The sequence below is a fragment of the Heptranchias perlo genome, chromosome 4 (genome assembly GCF_035084215.1).
Source record: "Heptranchias perlo isolate sHepPer1 chromosome 4, sHepPer1.hap1, whole genome shotgun sequence".
Taxonomy (NCBI): Eukaryota; Metazoa; Chordata; class Chondrichthyes; order Hexanchiformes; family Hexanchidae; genus Heptranchias; species Heptranchias perlo.
Window position 1 is genome coordinate 127,751,695 of NC_090328.1, and position 13,083 is coordinate 127,764,777.

Below are 13,083 nucleotides of genomic sequence, written 5' to 3' on the forward strand. Positions count from 1 at the left end.
GGTATAAACAGAAATAAACGCAGATGGACAGTTACATTTCTTTCAGGGGAAAGGTAATGGTGGGCAAAAGTGATGTGACCTGCTGACCTCATCACGAAGTAGTGAATAAAACCCTTTGAGAACAATTGCTAAACTTGAGCATAGAGGAGTTTGGTAAAGAGATGTCATAACACATTGGAACAGCACACATGGAACCATAGTCGAGGGAGGAAGTGGCAGAGAGAAAGGGTGAAGGTTCCATTTCCCCATGATGCTATCACACTACAGTGGGAAGGTGAAACCAAAGGGGGGAGTCTAGGGGCCGTGTTCATTTGTCTCTTTTCCCAGTCAGCTGAGAGCAGCATTAATGAATGCTCGGTAATAGATTGCCTGCTAACCCCTTTGGCGATGGGTGATATGCAATTTGGGAAGAAAATAGAGGGATTTCATGGAAAAGGAAAATTCCAGCAGTCCTATTCTCCCATATGAAAAGAAAGTAGTGCAGCTCGCAACCGATGTGATCTACATAATAAAGGTGGTTCAGTGAAAGTCTAAATGAAGGAGCTTTTCTTGGCACTTTACATAAATGCTTAGAGCATAATATTTGCTGTGAAATAAGCCATTCAGCTACCATGGATTATTGATGACTAACAACTCCTATACTATAACAGAATATAATGAACATTATACCATCTTACAGTATCTAAATTTGGTTCAGTTTGCCACCTTTCGCCAAGTCCAAAATTGGACATGGGATAGGACAGAGTAAGATCGTGGCTTTGAGATCTGGGGCTATAAATTGGGCTGCGTAGCGCCCATTTTGTAGGCACTGTGTGGCCCTAAGGACCCAAAATGGCGTCCGGAATGCGAGTGCACACTTCTAACATGACATACTCCGGACACCATCTTGGTAAAAGCATTTGCGCACGCGCATATGACAAACACTGGTAGCATGTAAAGTATGGAGAATATGCAATAGATCAGTGTGCAATGCTAATTTAAAGGGACAGAGAGGCAATTTTGGAACTCAATGCTCCAGCCAACGCACTCTTATAACCTCGCACAGCTGATCAGGTCGTAAACAGCACTGAGGATCCCCCACCAGCGCTATTTAAAGGGATCATGCAGGAGTTACAGGTTAGCTGCTGGATTATTGCTTCTGGCTGCTGATGCATTTGTACCTATGTTTGGAGGTCTCCTATACTTGAATACTAGGAGTGGGGGGACATAGCCTAAAAATTAGAGCCAGGACTTTCAGGAGTGAAATTAGGAAACACTTCGACACGCAAAGGGTGGTAGAAGTTTGGAACGCTCTTAGACCGTAAGACCATAAGAGATAGGAGCAGGAGTAGGCCATTCGGCCCCTCGAGCCTGCTTCGCCATTCAATGAGATCATGGCTGATCTGATTTTTACCTCAACTCCACTTTCCCGCCTTTTCCCCATATCCTTTGACTCTCTTGCTGATCAAAAATTTGTCTAACTCAGCCCTAAATGTATTCAATGACTCAGCCTCCACAGCTTTTTGGGGTAAAGAATTCCAAAGAATCAAGACCCTCTGGGAGAAGAAATTCCTCCTCATTTCCATCTTAAACGGGCGACGCCTTATTCTGAGACTGTGCCCCCTAGTTTTAGATTTCCCCCATGAGGGGTAACATCCTCTCAGCATCCACCCTATCGAGTCCCCTCAGAATCTTGTATGTTTCAATAAGGTCTCCTCTCATTCTTCTAAACTCCAATGAGTATAGACCCAACCTGTTCAATCTTTCCTCATAAGACAACCCTTCCATACCCGGAATCAAATCTTCTGCAAACGGCAGTTGAGGCTAGCTCAGTTGTTAATTTTAAATCTGCGATTGATCGATTTTTGTTATCCAAAGGTATTAAAGGATATGGGGCTACGGCAAGTATATGGAGTTAGGTCACAGGTCAACCATGATCTCATTGAATGATGGAACAGGCTCGAGGTGCTAAATGGCCTACTCCTGTTCCTATCTTCCTCTGTTCCTATAATAAAGTTTCAATGCGCTACAGGGAGTGGACTGGCTAGCTGACAGGCAACAGCAAGAGCACTGGCAGAGTAGCAAGAGTGGGACAGGAATGCTGTCATCCTGAGAGAGGACAGCAGGTTCATGTTCCATGGAGCCACTGCCACTTGCTGCCTCCTGTTATGCGCCACCTTCTTCAAGAAAGCGGGATGTGTGTTGGTGAGTGTCCTGCAAGATGTTTGGGTGATGTGCCTGTCATGGTTGAATAGCTGCCAGTATTTGTGACCTGTGAGTTGTGGGTGTGCAACTTACAACAGTGGTAATGTCAAGTATTAATTGAAAGAGTTTGTTGGTAGGTGGGTGTAGTGCGTGGAGCAGTGGATGCAGCTAGTGGTGCAGTTGGTAGGAGACGCCACTTGACAGTTGACCTCACTCACCTCGACCACTCATGTCAAGGCATTGAACTTCTTCCTGCACTGCATCCATGTTCATGGTGCTGTGTGCCTGGCATTGACTTCGTCCCCCGCTGCCTCCCACTGCATCGGGAGCATATGTTTGGAGGGCCTTTTATTGCACCCCTCCCCCCCCCCCTGCTGATATAGGATGTCCCTCCTTCTGTCCACCTCTTGCACCCAAGGTCTCTAGTGCATCAGCAGAGAATGTTGGTGCATGCACTCTCACAGGCCTGGTACCAACTCATATCGTCAGATTGGTGAGGTCTGGCGTGCAGATTGGAGGAAGTGGGATTTTGTAGTGCGCAACCTTTATTCAATGTTTTAACATAACTCATCAGTTTGTAAACACAGGGACAGGACCTGCACCTGTGATTTACACGTGCGATGTCTGATCTCCATTCCGACTCCGGACAGACCCATATCTTATATTTTGAAATAAGAGTTGCAGGCTGCCTTTGAGTGATGCTAGCCGCTCCCGATATCGGGGCCCCCCCTGCTAGTGAGCAGCCACTCAGCAGCGCAGCTGGGCCTGGCTGCTCACAGAAATCAGGTAAACCACCCGGCAGCACGAATGTTAGGTGCTGCCTGCATCTCAACGACTGGGCGGGGGTTAATTGCACACCACGACCCCCGGTTTCAGGGATTATCCAATGGAACCCCCCTGATGTTTTCCGGTGAACTGGGTGGGGAACCTAAGTGACTTGAATAGCAAACAAGACAAGAAATAAATGAAAAAAGGTATTTACACTTTAAAAATAGGTCCTTTGCGGGACGGTTTTCTCTGTTTGATATGTGTAGCGAAATAGTAAAGTGTTCATAGAGTTAATTTTCCCAATTGGTTACATTTTAGAAATTACTGGAGCACGCTCGTAAAAACCAGTCTAAAATTCCAAATGTGGAAAATTCTGGTTCAGTTGAGTGATGGTGTTTTAATTCTGTTTCCACATGTCTTGTTATGGATAGTGTTCAGCTTTTTGGCTGGTAATCCGAGTGATTTAATGCTTTAGTTTTGTATACACAGTACTGTATTGTGTGTTAACTGCTTGTGAGCTTTCAAGTCATTTTCATCTTCAGCAGAAGTTACATTTTTTTTTAAAAACAATGTTGTCCGAATGTATTAAGAACATTAAAATTGGCCAAAAAGACATTTATTTGCACTATTCTATGAAATATAATTCTGCAATTTGAAATGATTGGCTGCATGGGGAAATATTTACAACGATTGAACCTATGTACTGAGACTTTCAGTAGAAAGTTGTAGAAAATTGTCTCAAAAATCTGGAAAAGTATTACACAAGGCAGCCTTCTATCAGTAAACTCTTTTTTTTGTAGTATATACTAGGGTCACAGTGACTTTTCAGATATTTGACCCTCTATTTCCCAAATTCCCCTCTTACGCAGCCAGATCCAGACCTCTGCTAATCACATTTGACAAGTATGCCCGAGAGTGGCTTGTGGTTACATCTCTATACCCTATTAATATGAAAGCTGCTCTTTGCACATGCATTGAACCCACAATACAGCAAATTTGCCAATACAAAAGTTACTTATTTCAAATCTAGTGTAAAAACAAAACCACTGAAGGAGCCTTGACCTCAAAGTATTGGTGATGTGGAGATGCCGGTGATGGACTGGGGTGGACAAATGTAAGGAATCTTACAACACCAGGTTATAGTCCAACAGTTTTATTTGAAAATCGCAAGCTTTCGGAGGCTTTCTCCTTCGTCAGGTGAGTGGAACCACCCGATGAAGGAGAAAGCCTCCGAAAGCTTGTGATTTTCAAATAAAACTGTTGGACTATATATAACCTGGTGTTGTAAGATTACTCAAAGTATTGGGGCAGTTCTCAGCAAATCTAGATAGTGGCCAGGCTGAAAGTACCAGCATCCTTCGCTCTGTTTTCCTTGAGAGCAACAGCTGAACATTTACTTTGCAAGAAATGTTCATTTGCAGAAAATGCTCATTACATTTTACATTTCAAAAACCAAAAATGTGCAGAAGAATTTCAGTCTTCAAAGTATGTACAAGTTAGGGTAATGTGACTTACAGATACACTGTGAAGATGAAAGGCTGCACCACACTTACGGTTACATAGAATTTACAGCGCAGAAGTAGGCCAGTGTTCATGCTGTGCTCGAGCCTCCTCTCACTATATTTACTTCATCTCACCCTATCAACATATCCTTCAATTCCTTTCTCCCTCATGTACTTATCTAGCTTCCCCTTAAATGCATCTATGCTATTCATCACAACCACTCCAAGAGGTAGTAAGTTTCACATTCTCACCATTTTTTGAGTAAAGACGTTTCTCCTGAATTCCTTATTGGATTTATTAATGGCTATCTTATATTAATTATATCTCTAGTTTTGGACTCCCCCCCCCCCCCCCCACACAAGTGGAAAAATCCTCTCTATGTCTACCCTATCGAACCCCTTCATAATTTTAAAAACTTCTATCAGGTCACCCCTCAGTCTTCTCTTTTCTAGAGAAAAGAACCCCAGCCTGTTCAGTCTTTCCTGATGGTTATAACCTCTCAGTTCTGGTATCATCCTTGTAAATCTTTTTTTTCACTTTCTGCAGTGCTTCTATATCCTTTTTGTAATATGGAGAACAGAACTGTGTGCACAGTATTCCAAGTGTGGTCTAACCAAGATTCTATCTAAGTTTAACATAACTTCTCGGCTTTTAATTCTGTTCCTCTAGAAATGAACCCCAGTGCTTTGTTTGCTCTTTTTATGGCCTTGCTAACCTGCGTTGCTACCTTTAATGATGTATGTATCTGAACCCTTAGATCCCTTGTGAGGCATTTCCCTTGAACCCTTTTAGACTCTTATTTTCCAAGGAGTAGGTGGCCTTCTTATTTTTCCTACCAAAATGTACCACCTCACACTTATCTATATTGAAATTCATTTGCGATTTACACGCTATTCTGCAAGTTTGTTGACGTTGTCTTGTATTTTGTCGCAGCTGTCCTCAGTATTAACTATACTCTCTGATTTGGTGTCATGTGCAAATTTTGATATTGTACTTGTGATTCCCAAATCCAAATCATTTATATAAATGATGAAGTGTGGATCCCTGTGGAACACCACTTCCCACCTTTTGCCAGTCTGAGTAACTATCTTTAACTCCTACTCTCTGTTTTCTGTTTTGTAGCCAGCTTGCTATCCATTCTGCCACTTGCCCCCTGACTCCACATGCTCTGACCTTAGTCATGAGTCTACTAAGCAGCACCTTATCAAAGGCCTTTTGAAAGTCTATGTATATCACAACCACTGCATTACCATTGTCTACTCTTTCTGTTACTTCTTCAAAGAATTCAATAAACTTGGTCAAGCATGTCCTTCCTTTTTGAAATCGGTGCTGACTTTTTATCATATTTTCGGTTTCTAAATGGTCTTCTATTACATCTTCGAGTAAAGATTCCAATATCTTTCCTAACAGTGACGTTAAGCTGACTGGTCTATAGTTCCCTGGTTACCTGCAATCCAAGTTCCTCTGAGGACCTTCTTTATACTGTCTGGCATTGTGGATGTACATGGCTTTTCTGCATGTGAAGAGATTATTTTATAAGTAAAAGCCTAGGTTTTTCAATCGTTAATATTGACAGTAGCCCATTAAAATGAATGGGCCACTATTGGTGATGTTGGTTGAGGAATAAATATTGGCAGGACAACTCCCCTGCTCTTCTTCGAATACTACAACGGGATCTTTACGTCCACCTGGGAGGGCTGATGGGGCCTCGGTTTAACGTTTCATCCGAAAGACGGCACCTCCGATGACTCTCCCACTGTACTTCACTGAGGTGTCAGCCCAGATTATGTGCCAAATTCCTGGAGTAGCACGTGAACTTTCTCAAGGGCAATTAGGGATGGGCAATAAATGCTGGCCTCGCCAACGATGCCCACATCCCATGAACGAATTTTTAAAAAACCCTGACAGAGTAGTTGAGTGGTTTGTAAACTGATTTGTTCCGCTTTTTTTTAAATCACGATGTCCTGGAATCTTTAAATTAAAACATTTTTCTCAGCATTGAGAGACATGTGCTGACTTTACATGGGTTCACAGTGGTTATAAACTCTTCTGTTTAGGTTGCAGATACTGTTGCTGAAGATCCATATTTAGCGCAATCATTTTGTGTGTGAATGCTGCAATGGGAAGTTTTTCCAGGAGTTTTATGCTGGTTTAAGAATGACATTTTCTACCGAAGATGACAAATGACTGTAAAAGGGCTGCGGACTTGTGCTGTTTATATTATGGATTCTCTTGTTCTTTTACAGAATCTTTCTGCCTTTTTCAACTTGCACTAAAGCTAAGGAAAGAAGTTCATTGTGCAATGATAGGAAAGGGAATTTAAAAGTATAAATATTTTTAATATGTTGTGAGGCTTGCACTTGACCTCAACAAAACAAGCAGTGCAAATGATGTCTGGTGATCTTGCTTTGGCAAGTTATGTCTCATTTGGCACAAGCTCAGTCGAGTGCAAGAGGTTTGATAACCCTCCGTGTCTCAGTTTCTAAGGCTGTTGATAGTGTTGGTGACATCGGGTTCCGTGTGATAGGCACTGGCGTCGTGCACTTGCCAGGAAGCTGCCTTGTTCTGGGTGGCTTTGTCTAGCCCAAGAAATGACCAAGTCCTTCAACAGAAAGTTTGTCATTACACCTTTAGCTCAAGTTGATGGACAGATCAAATGTGTTTACAAGAAAATATCTACCTTGTAAACCCTTGCAGAATTATGTTGCAGTTGATTGTAAATTCTAAAATGGTCACAATTATTCAAATAACATACTTAAATTAGGAGTTTTATTCATTGTTTTAATTTTCATTGGTATGATTTTGCATTCAGCTGTGCCGGTTGTATAGGCACAGAATGGCTACAAGAGCTCAGAAAATTGGGCATACAAGCATTAGGCTTATTTTGTGCACATTTCCTTCTGCCTGTTATTTTATAGTTGACTTAATTTTGTGTGCTCTAAAATTTGTGCAAAAATATGAATACGAGATTTTGTGTTGAGATTACATTTTTTGCTTTCAAAGCCATTATGAGTGGGCACGAGAAGCTTTTTGAACTCTTAAAATGGAGTAGATTTTAATATTTTTTTAGTTGCAGGGTTTATAGTATCATTTCAGTACTATGTTTTTATTACAGTTTTCTTTTCAATATTTGAAGTTTTAAATCAGCACTCATATGGCATCTTCAAAAAGATACAGACTTGATGCCGCAAATATTTGCAAATGGTTGCAGAAGTTGTTTCCTCATGCTGAGGCGAAGTGCATCACCCATGTGCTCATTCTTCATGTGTAAAGGTAGACTGTGTCATTGGACTGTTTCATTGTGGGGAAAGTGTCATAGCTGTGCCCGATCCTGTCCTCAGAGAGCGTTTACTGGAAAGTAATTGAGAATAGGAACCCTGGCTGGTTTTTTTTTCCTCCCTCCTTCCCAGCTCCTGGACCAACTGTAGTAACCTGATCTGCTAACTCGCCACAGATCATTGTTCAAAACTGAGACCTTCCTGATCTGTATGGCGCAGTACCACACTGGGCAATGCATTTATCTATTGCTAGACATTAAGGAAGCTAGGCAGTCCTTTACAAGTATGCTTTCAATTTAAATTGCAGTTCTATATATGTAGCTAACTGCAGCATTCACAATCATTTCAGGCGTTAGAGGGTTTGGAACTAATACGATTACTGTCTGCCTTCTTCCTCACTGGCGCAATATGGTTGTCTCGATAATAGGCCCATTTTTGGATGGAGGCAGGAGTGAATGTAAGTGTGCTGAGACAGGGCTATATGCAGAAATCTAAAAGATGTCCACTGTTTAAATAACCTAGTTCAGTTCCACCTCAACATAAGTCTCAGTAATGTTTCTTAACACCCAATGCTTGGCAGGCAGATTTTCTGGTTATTTCTGCTTCCCAACAACACTCTTGCAATGCAGCAAATGCAGGTGTTTGATCTAAATGCACTGTAACTTTTCAGCTATCTTGTAGCAGTATCACTGTGCGAATAATGACTGTGCATTAGGGTCAGGGTTACTGCTCCTAGAATTTCTGTCATAAATGGGTGAGTAATCTAGCTCAAAGTTCCCATAATAGAAAGCGATGGTTTCTAGTTGTTTTGTCTCTTCTGGATTTCTGCCGGGAAATATAGAGGCATGGAATCCTGATAGTTTTACAGTATGGTGAGTGATGCAGTTGAGGCTCGCAGAACACATATATAATTCAGTGAATATTTCTATATATGGTAATCATCGAATACCGTTGAAACTTTCTTACTAAACTGTTATCCTTGCAAAAGAAGAAATGAGTGCACACTTCAGAGTATGTCACCTCAATTAGAGTTCCATATCCTTGGACAATCCTTAAGCTTATGTGCCCTGATCAATCCCTCAGGTTTGCAATTCAGCACACGACCGTGTATTTTACAAAACAATAATCAGGCACCATGCTTTATCACCATGATACAGAACGCTCTCTCCCAGTCAGTATAAACAACCCTTTTTTAGCTAATATCTGCCTGCATAGAAAAGTTTGGCGTGTGTACCCTAATTATCAGGGTTATCGGATGCTATAATCAAGTCTACTACCATGTGGTTATATTACTGTTTTAATTATCAGGTGCACAGGTTAGGTCACCTGTCTTGCTATTCTACAAAGGCATGTTCTGTGCTCCGATAATTGTGCGTCTTCCTGTCTGTCTCTCTCTCTCCCCCACTTCTGCTCTATTAGTTATCTCCTTTATCGGCCCACATGCTGAGCAGACACATAACTTGTGATCGAGCTATTCTTGCTTAAACTGCCTGCTAAACCTTTCACAAATAGGCTCAAGTTTGTACAGCTCTGGAGTCAAGAGGCACCTCATTCTTCAGCTGTAAGTTTAACAAGTGGGAGCACCATTTAAAGGTAGAGAATCGTTGTATGACGATGTCTCCATCTCAAGTATTTTTCCTGGAGACCATTACTAGGTTGTGATGGCATCCTTGATGAAGTTTTGTGAAGTATATAATGTAATTCAATCAATATTTCCTTGGGGCTTCCAGCTACAAAGGTTCTGGTTCAATATTCAGTAATGTTCAAAATACTCTTTGCTGTCTCCAGTCAGGTTTTACGGTTTTATCTCCCACTTTAATTTGTATTTTCTGTGTCTCGTCCTCCTCCCCTCTGCTTTCCTGACTGAAATATGATGAGTAGTAGAACTGTTTCTATGGGAGCAGGTGCCTGGTTGTCCGGGTTATTTGATTTGTTAGTTTGCCTGTGGCTGTTTATTTCCCTGATGTCTTCATACTATAATTCTGTGTGCAATTGATGATGTTTTTAAAGAGATTTTACGCCTGGTGTTCAATGTATAATTCTATTATTTTGTGTAAGTGCTAGTTCAGCCTTGTGGGGCACATCCTGCAATCCAATCTTTGAATCACAGACGCAAGAAGTACAGTATAAACTACAGTTTTAAGTTTACAAGGAAAAAGCTTCGCTGGGATATTTTGATTTTCTGGTGACATACTTTAGAAACTCTTTGAGTAGCCTGGTCGACCACTTATAGAAGCTGTTTTGCGCGTAGGCAATTTTGCATCAGTGGTTGGTGGTTAGATAGGTGTTACTCCTGGTGCCACTGGCACAAGATAGTGTAAAGGAGGTGAACACGATATCTCAGAATACCCCCACGTACAACTTTTCATGGAGGTATCTGAACGGTGATCTTACTGAGGTGAGTAAGATAGTAAATGGTATGGAACAGATAAAAGTGGGAAACTACTACAGGCTAAATTGCAAGAGTAGGACAAGGGAACGCAGGCTCAAACTAGTAAAAGGCAAATTTAGGACTGGTAAGCAGATTGTTCTTCTTCACACAGAGAGTGATCAATACATGGAATAGACCTTGGTAGAATAGTGGAGGCACACACCCTGGAATCATTTAAGAAACAGTTGGATGTTGCAAGAAGGGGACTTCAGGGTCTTTCTGGATGGATGAACTAAGATGGGCCAAATGTCCTTTCTCATCCGTAAATATCTTCTGAATCGATTAACTTGACAGCATGTTAAAGCTACTTTCAGATAAAACTCTCTCTCTACTTTCCATTAGAGATGTTGTCCACTGCTATCAGTAGATTTATCTGATATTTTGCCATCTTTTGCCCTCCCCCCCCCCCCACCCCTTGCAAAGTCTCCTCTCCTCTCCTCCACTGCTTAAAATTCCTTGCCCCCAATAGTGGGCAATTTAGTTCAATCTACGAGTTCAAACTCTTAACTTTAAAGCTTTAAAGTACAGAGCACATTCCCTATCCTCAACCCCGTTTGCTCTGTGTTTTTAGTGTGCTCTTTTCAACGACAAACTCAGCTGACATTTGACTTCCTGGACTTGCCACTGGCGGCCATGTCTTCAGCCGTCTCGGCCCCACACTCTGGAATTCCCTCTCCAGCTCTGCCTCCTCTTTTAAGATCCTCCTTAAAACCCAGCTCTTTGACCAAGCTTTTGGTCACCCATCCTAATATCTCCTTTTTTGGCTCAACGCCAATTTTTGTCTGATTATGCCTCAGCGAAGATCCTTGGGATGTTTTTTGACATTAAAGGTGCTATATAAGTATTGATGATATCATTGTAACATTTGCAATATAATGGAGATTCAAATTGAGCTGATATCATCATCAGATTTACTGGTCGGTAACCTGTTACAGGGTATGTAACTTTTTATTTTGGGGGGTTTTATTTCTATTTCTCAATTCAGTCAGAAACTCCTCTTTATTTCTCTCACAGTTTAATCATTACATCTGTTGGTTTCTTGTACCTTATGTAGAGCAATGTATCTGGTCACCTGTGTCCATTTCTTCTGTTTATTTTTGCATGTTTTTTTAATTTTGTTTCGCCTATACCGTGTTTGTTCATCATCTCTGATTTTTTCAGCTGTTTGGGTGGCTGCTGCCCTTGTCTGTTGTGATATGTTTTGGTTAGTTTTATGTGTTGACTGCTGTTGCATATTTCTGTCCTCCATCTGGGAATCTGCATATATTAATCTTGTGTGCCATCTTGTATATTCAAGAACAACCAAGACTGTTCAGAAATTTCAGTACAAATCGATCTGGGACAGATTGCATGCTTCATTGGTTTGTAGTCTCATACAGGAAGTGTTAGTGATTATGGTGTTAAGAGGTGCTGCTTGATGCATGATGGTTACTTCATGTTACCCTCAGGGTCTACACTAACTTTATTCTGATTTTCTTTCTCATTTGAAGTCGTTTTGGGGCCCTTGCTATTCAGTCAAGACTAACCTGTGGGATGTCTCTGGATTTATTTGGCTTGTTTCAGTTCCATCTTACTAGCCATTTACCCTGGGGGATGGAGGGAGAGAATTATTTACCACCTTTAAGGAGATTTTTTAAAAAATGAATTTCGCCAACCTCCAAGAAGTGTTGTATATTCCTCCATCTCCAGTCCTTCATTCTTCCTTTCTCTGCATTACTACTACATTTTGATCTCTCATGACCTATTACAGCTCTTCCTTACACCAGTGACTAGTTCTCCTTGACCAAAAAGAATTTTGGAATAATTTTCTCTTAATTTTATTTGCTATAACAATTTTTGATGAAAAATAAACGTTAGACCCATTTTAAAAGTTCCACTCGTTAAATGCAACATCTTTTCTCTAATGCTGAACCAGGCGACCTGTAAGGGTCAGAGTCAAAATCCTCAACCTACACGAGGCAGTGTACTGAGATACAAAACTCTGCCTGCACGTTCCCCTTTATTCACAGTGGTAATAATGTTCCAACCATCTAAAATTAATTGTGATCCTATTAATAGATAACAACAGCTCCAACTCTAACTTGTTCCATATTCTTCTGTGCTTTGACCTCCCCAGGACCAAAGATGGAGGTAACTACTGTCAGGCTCCTTGCTGGTGAAATTTTAATTTGCGTTCCTTTCAGTGAAACCTTGACTATGTAGCATAATGATAGGGACCTTCAGATGGATAATCAGGAGTTCCCAAATTTAACTTCTCTGATTACAGCTGGTGGTCCTGACTTTACGATATTCCAGTCTGGTCCATCTGAAGTCCAGTGCAGGTAAAGAGTTGAGGGAAAGCCTGCAAACACGCTGAGCTATAAGGAACTATCCTGCTATCCAATATATCATGTGCAGTGCAATCTTGTCTGTCAACACCCCCCAGACACCTTGCAAAGTTACCCATTAAAGACTAGTCACTTAGGTGGTCAACTTAGTCAGTTCCTATTATGTTTCTATGGCTAAAGGTCAGAGATCCATAATTCAAACTTGAGAGTAACCAGAGTTTGGGTTTCAATCTATTGCTTTAAACATGCAGCAGGAGATGGGTTACATACAGCAGTAGGCAGGCTACGTACAGCGTAAAGCGGGTTACATTTAGCAGTAGGCAGGTTGAATACATTGCTAGATTACATACAGACTAAGATGTACTTGACCCTAAACATTGACTCCCACTGGTCCAATTTTCAGAAAATCATGAATGGAGTTAAAACGAGGACAGATAATCAGGGCTCTGGGTGAACTGGATAGCTTCTCTGGAAGGTTGTTTAATCTTGTTGATTGCAATATGTGTATTAAGAGAGCACTAGTTGGCTGTAAAGTGGACATTGATGGTGTAGAGAATGTGTCTTTCTTTAAGTTATGATGGAAGGTAGCAGA

The 13,083-nt window shown here is 41.2% G+C and overlaps 1 protein-coding gene across 3 annotated transcripts in view; it reads left to right on the top strand.

Annotated features, from left to right (window-relative positions):
• LOC137321274 (tyrosine-protein kinase JAK2-like) overlaps positions 1-13,083 on the top strand; it is a 297,277-nt gene that overhangs the window by 226,688 nt on the left and 57,506 nt on the right. The window lies entirely within an intron of this gene.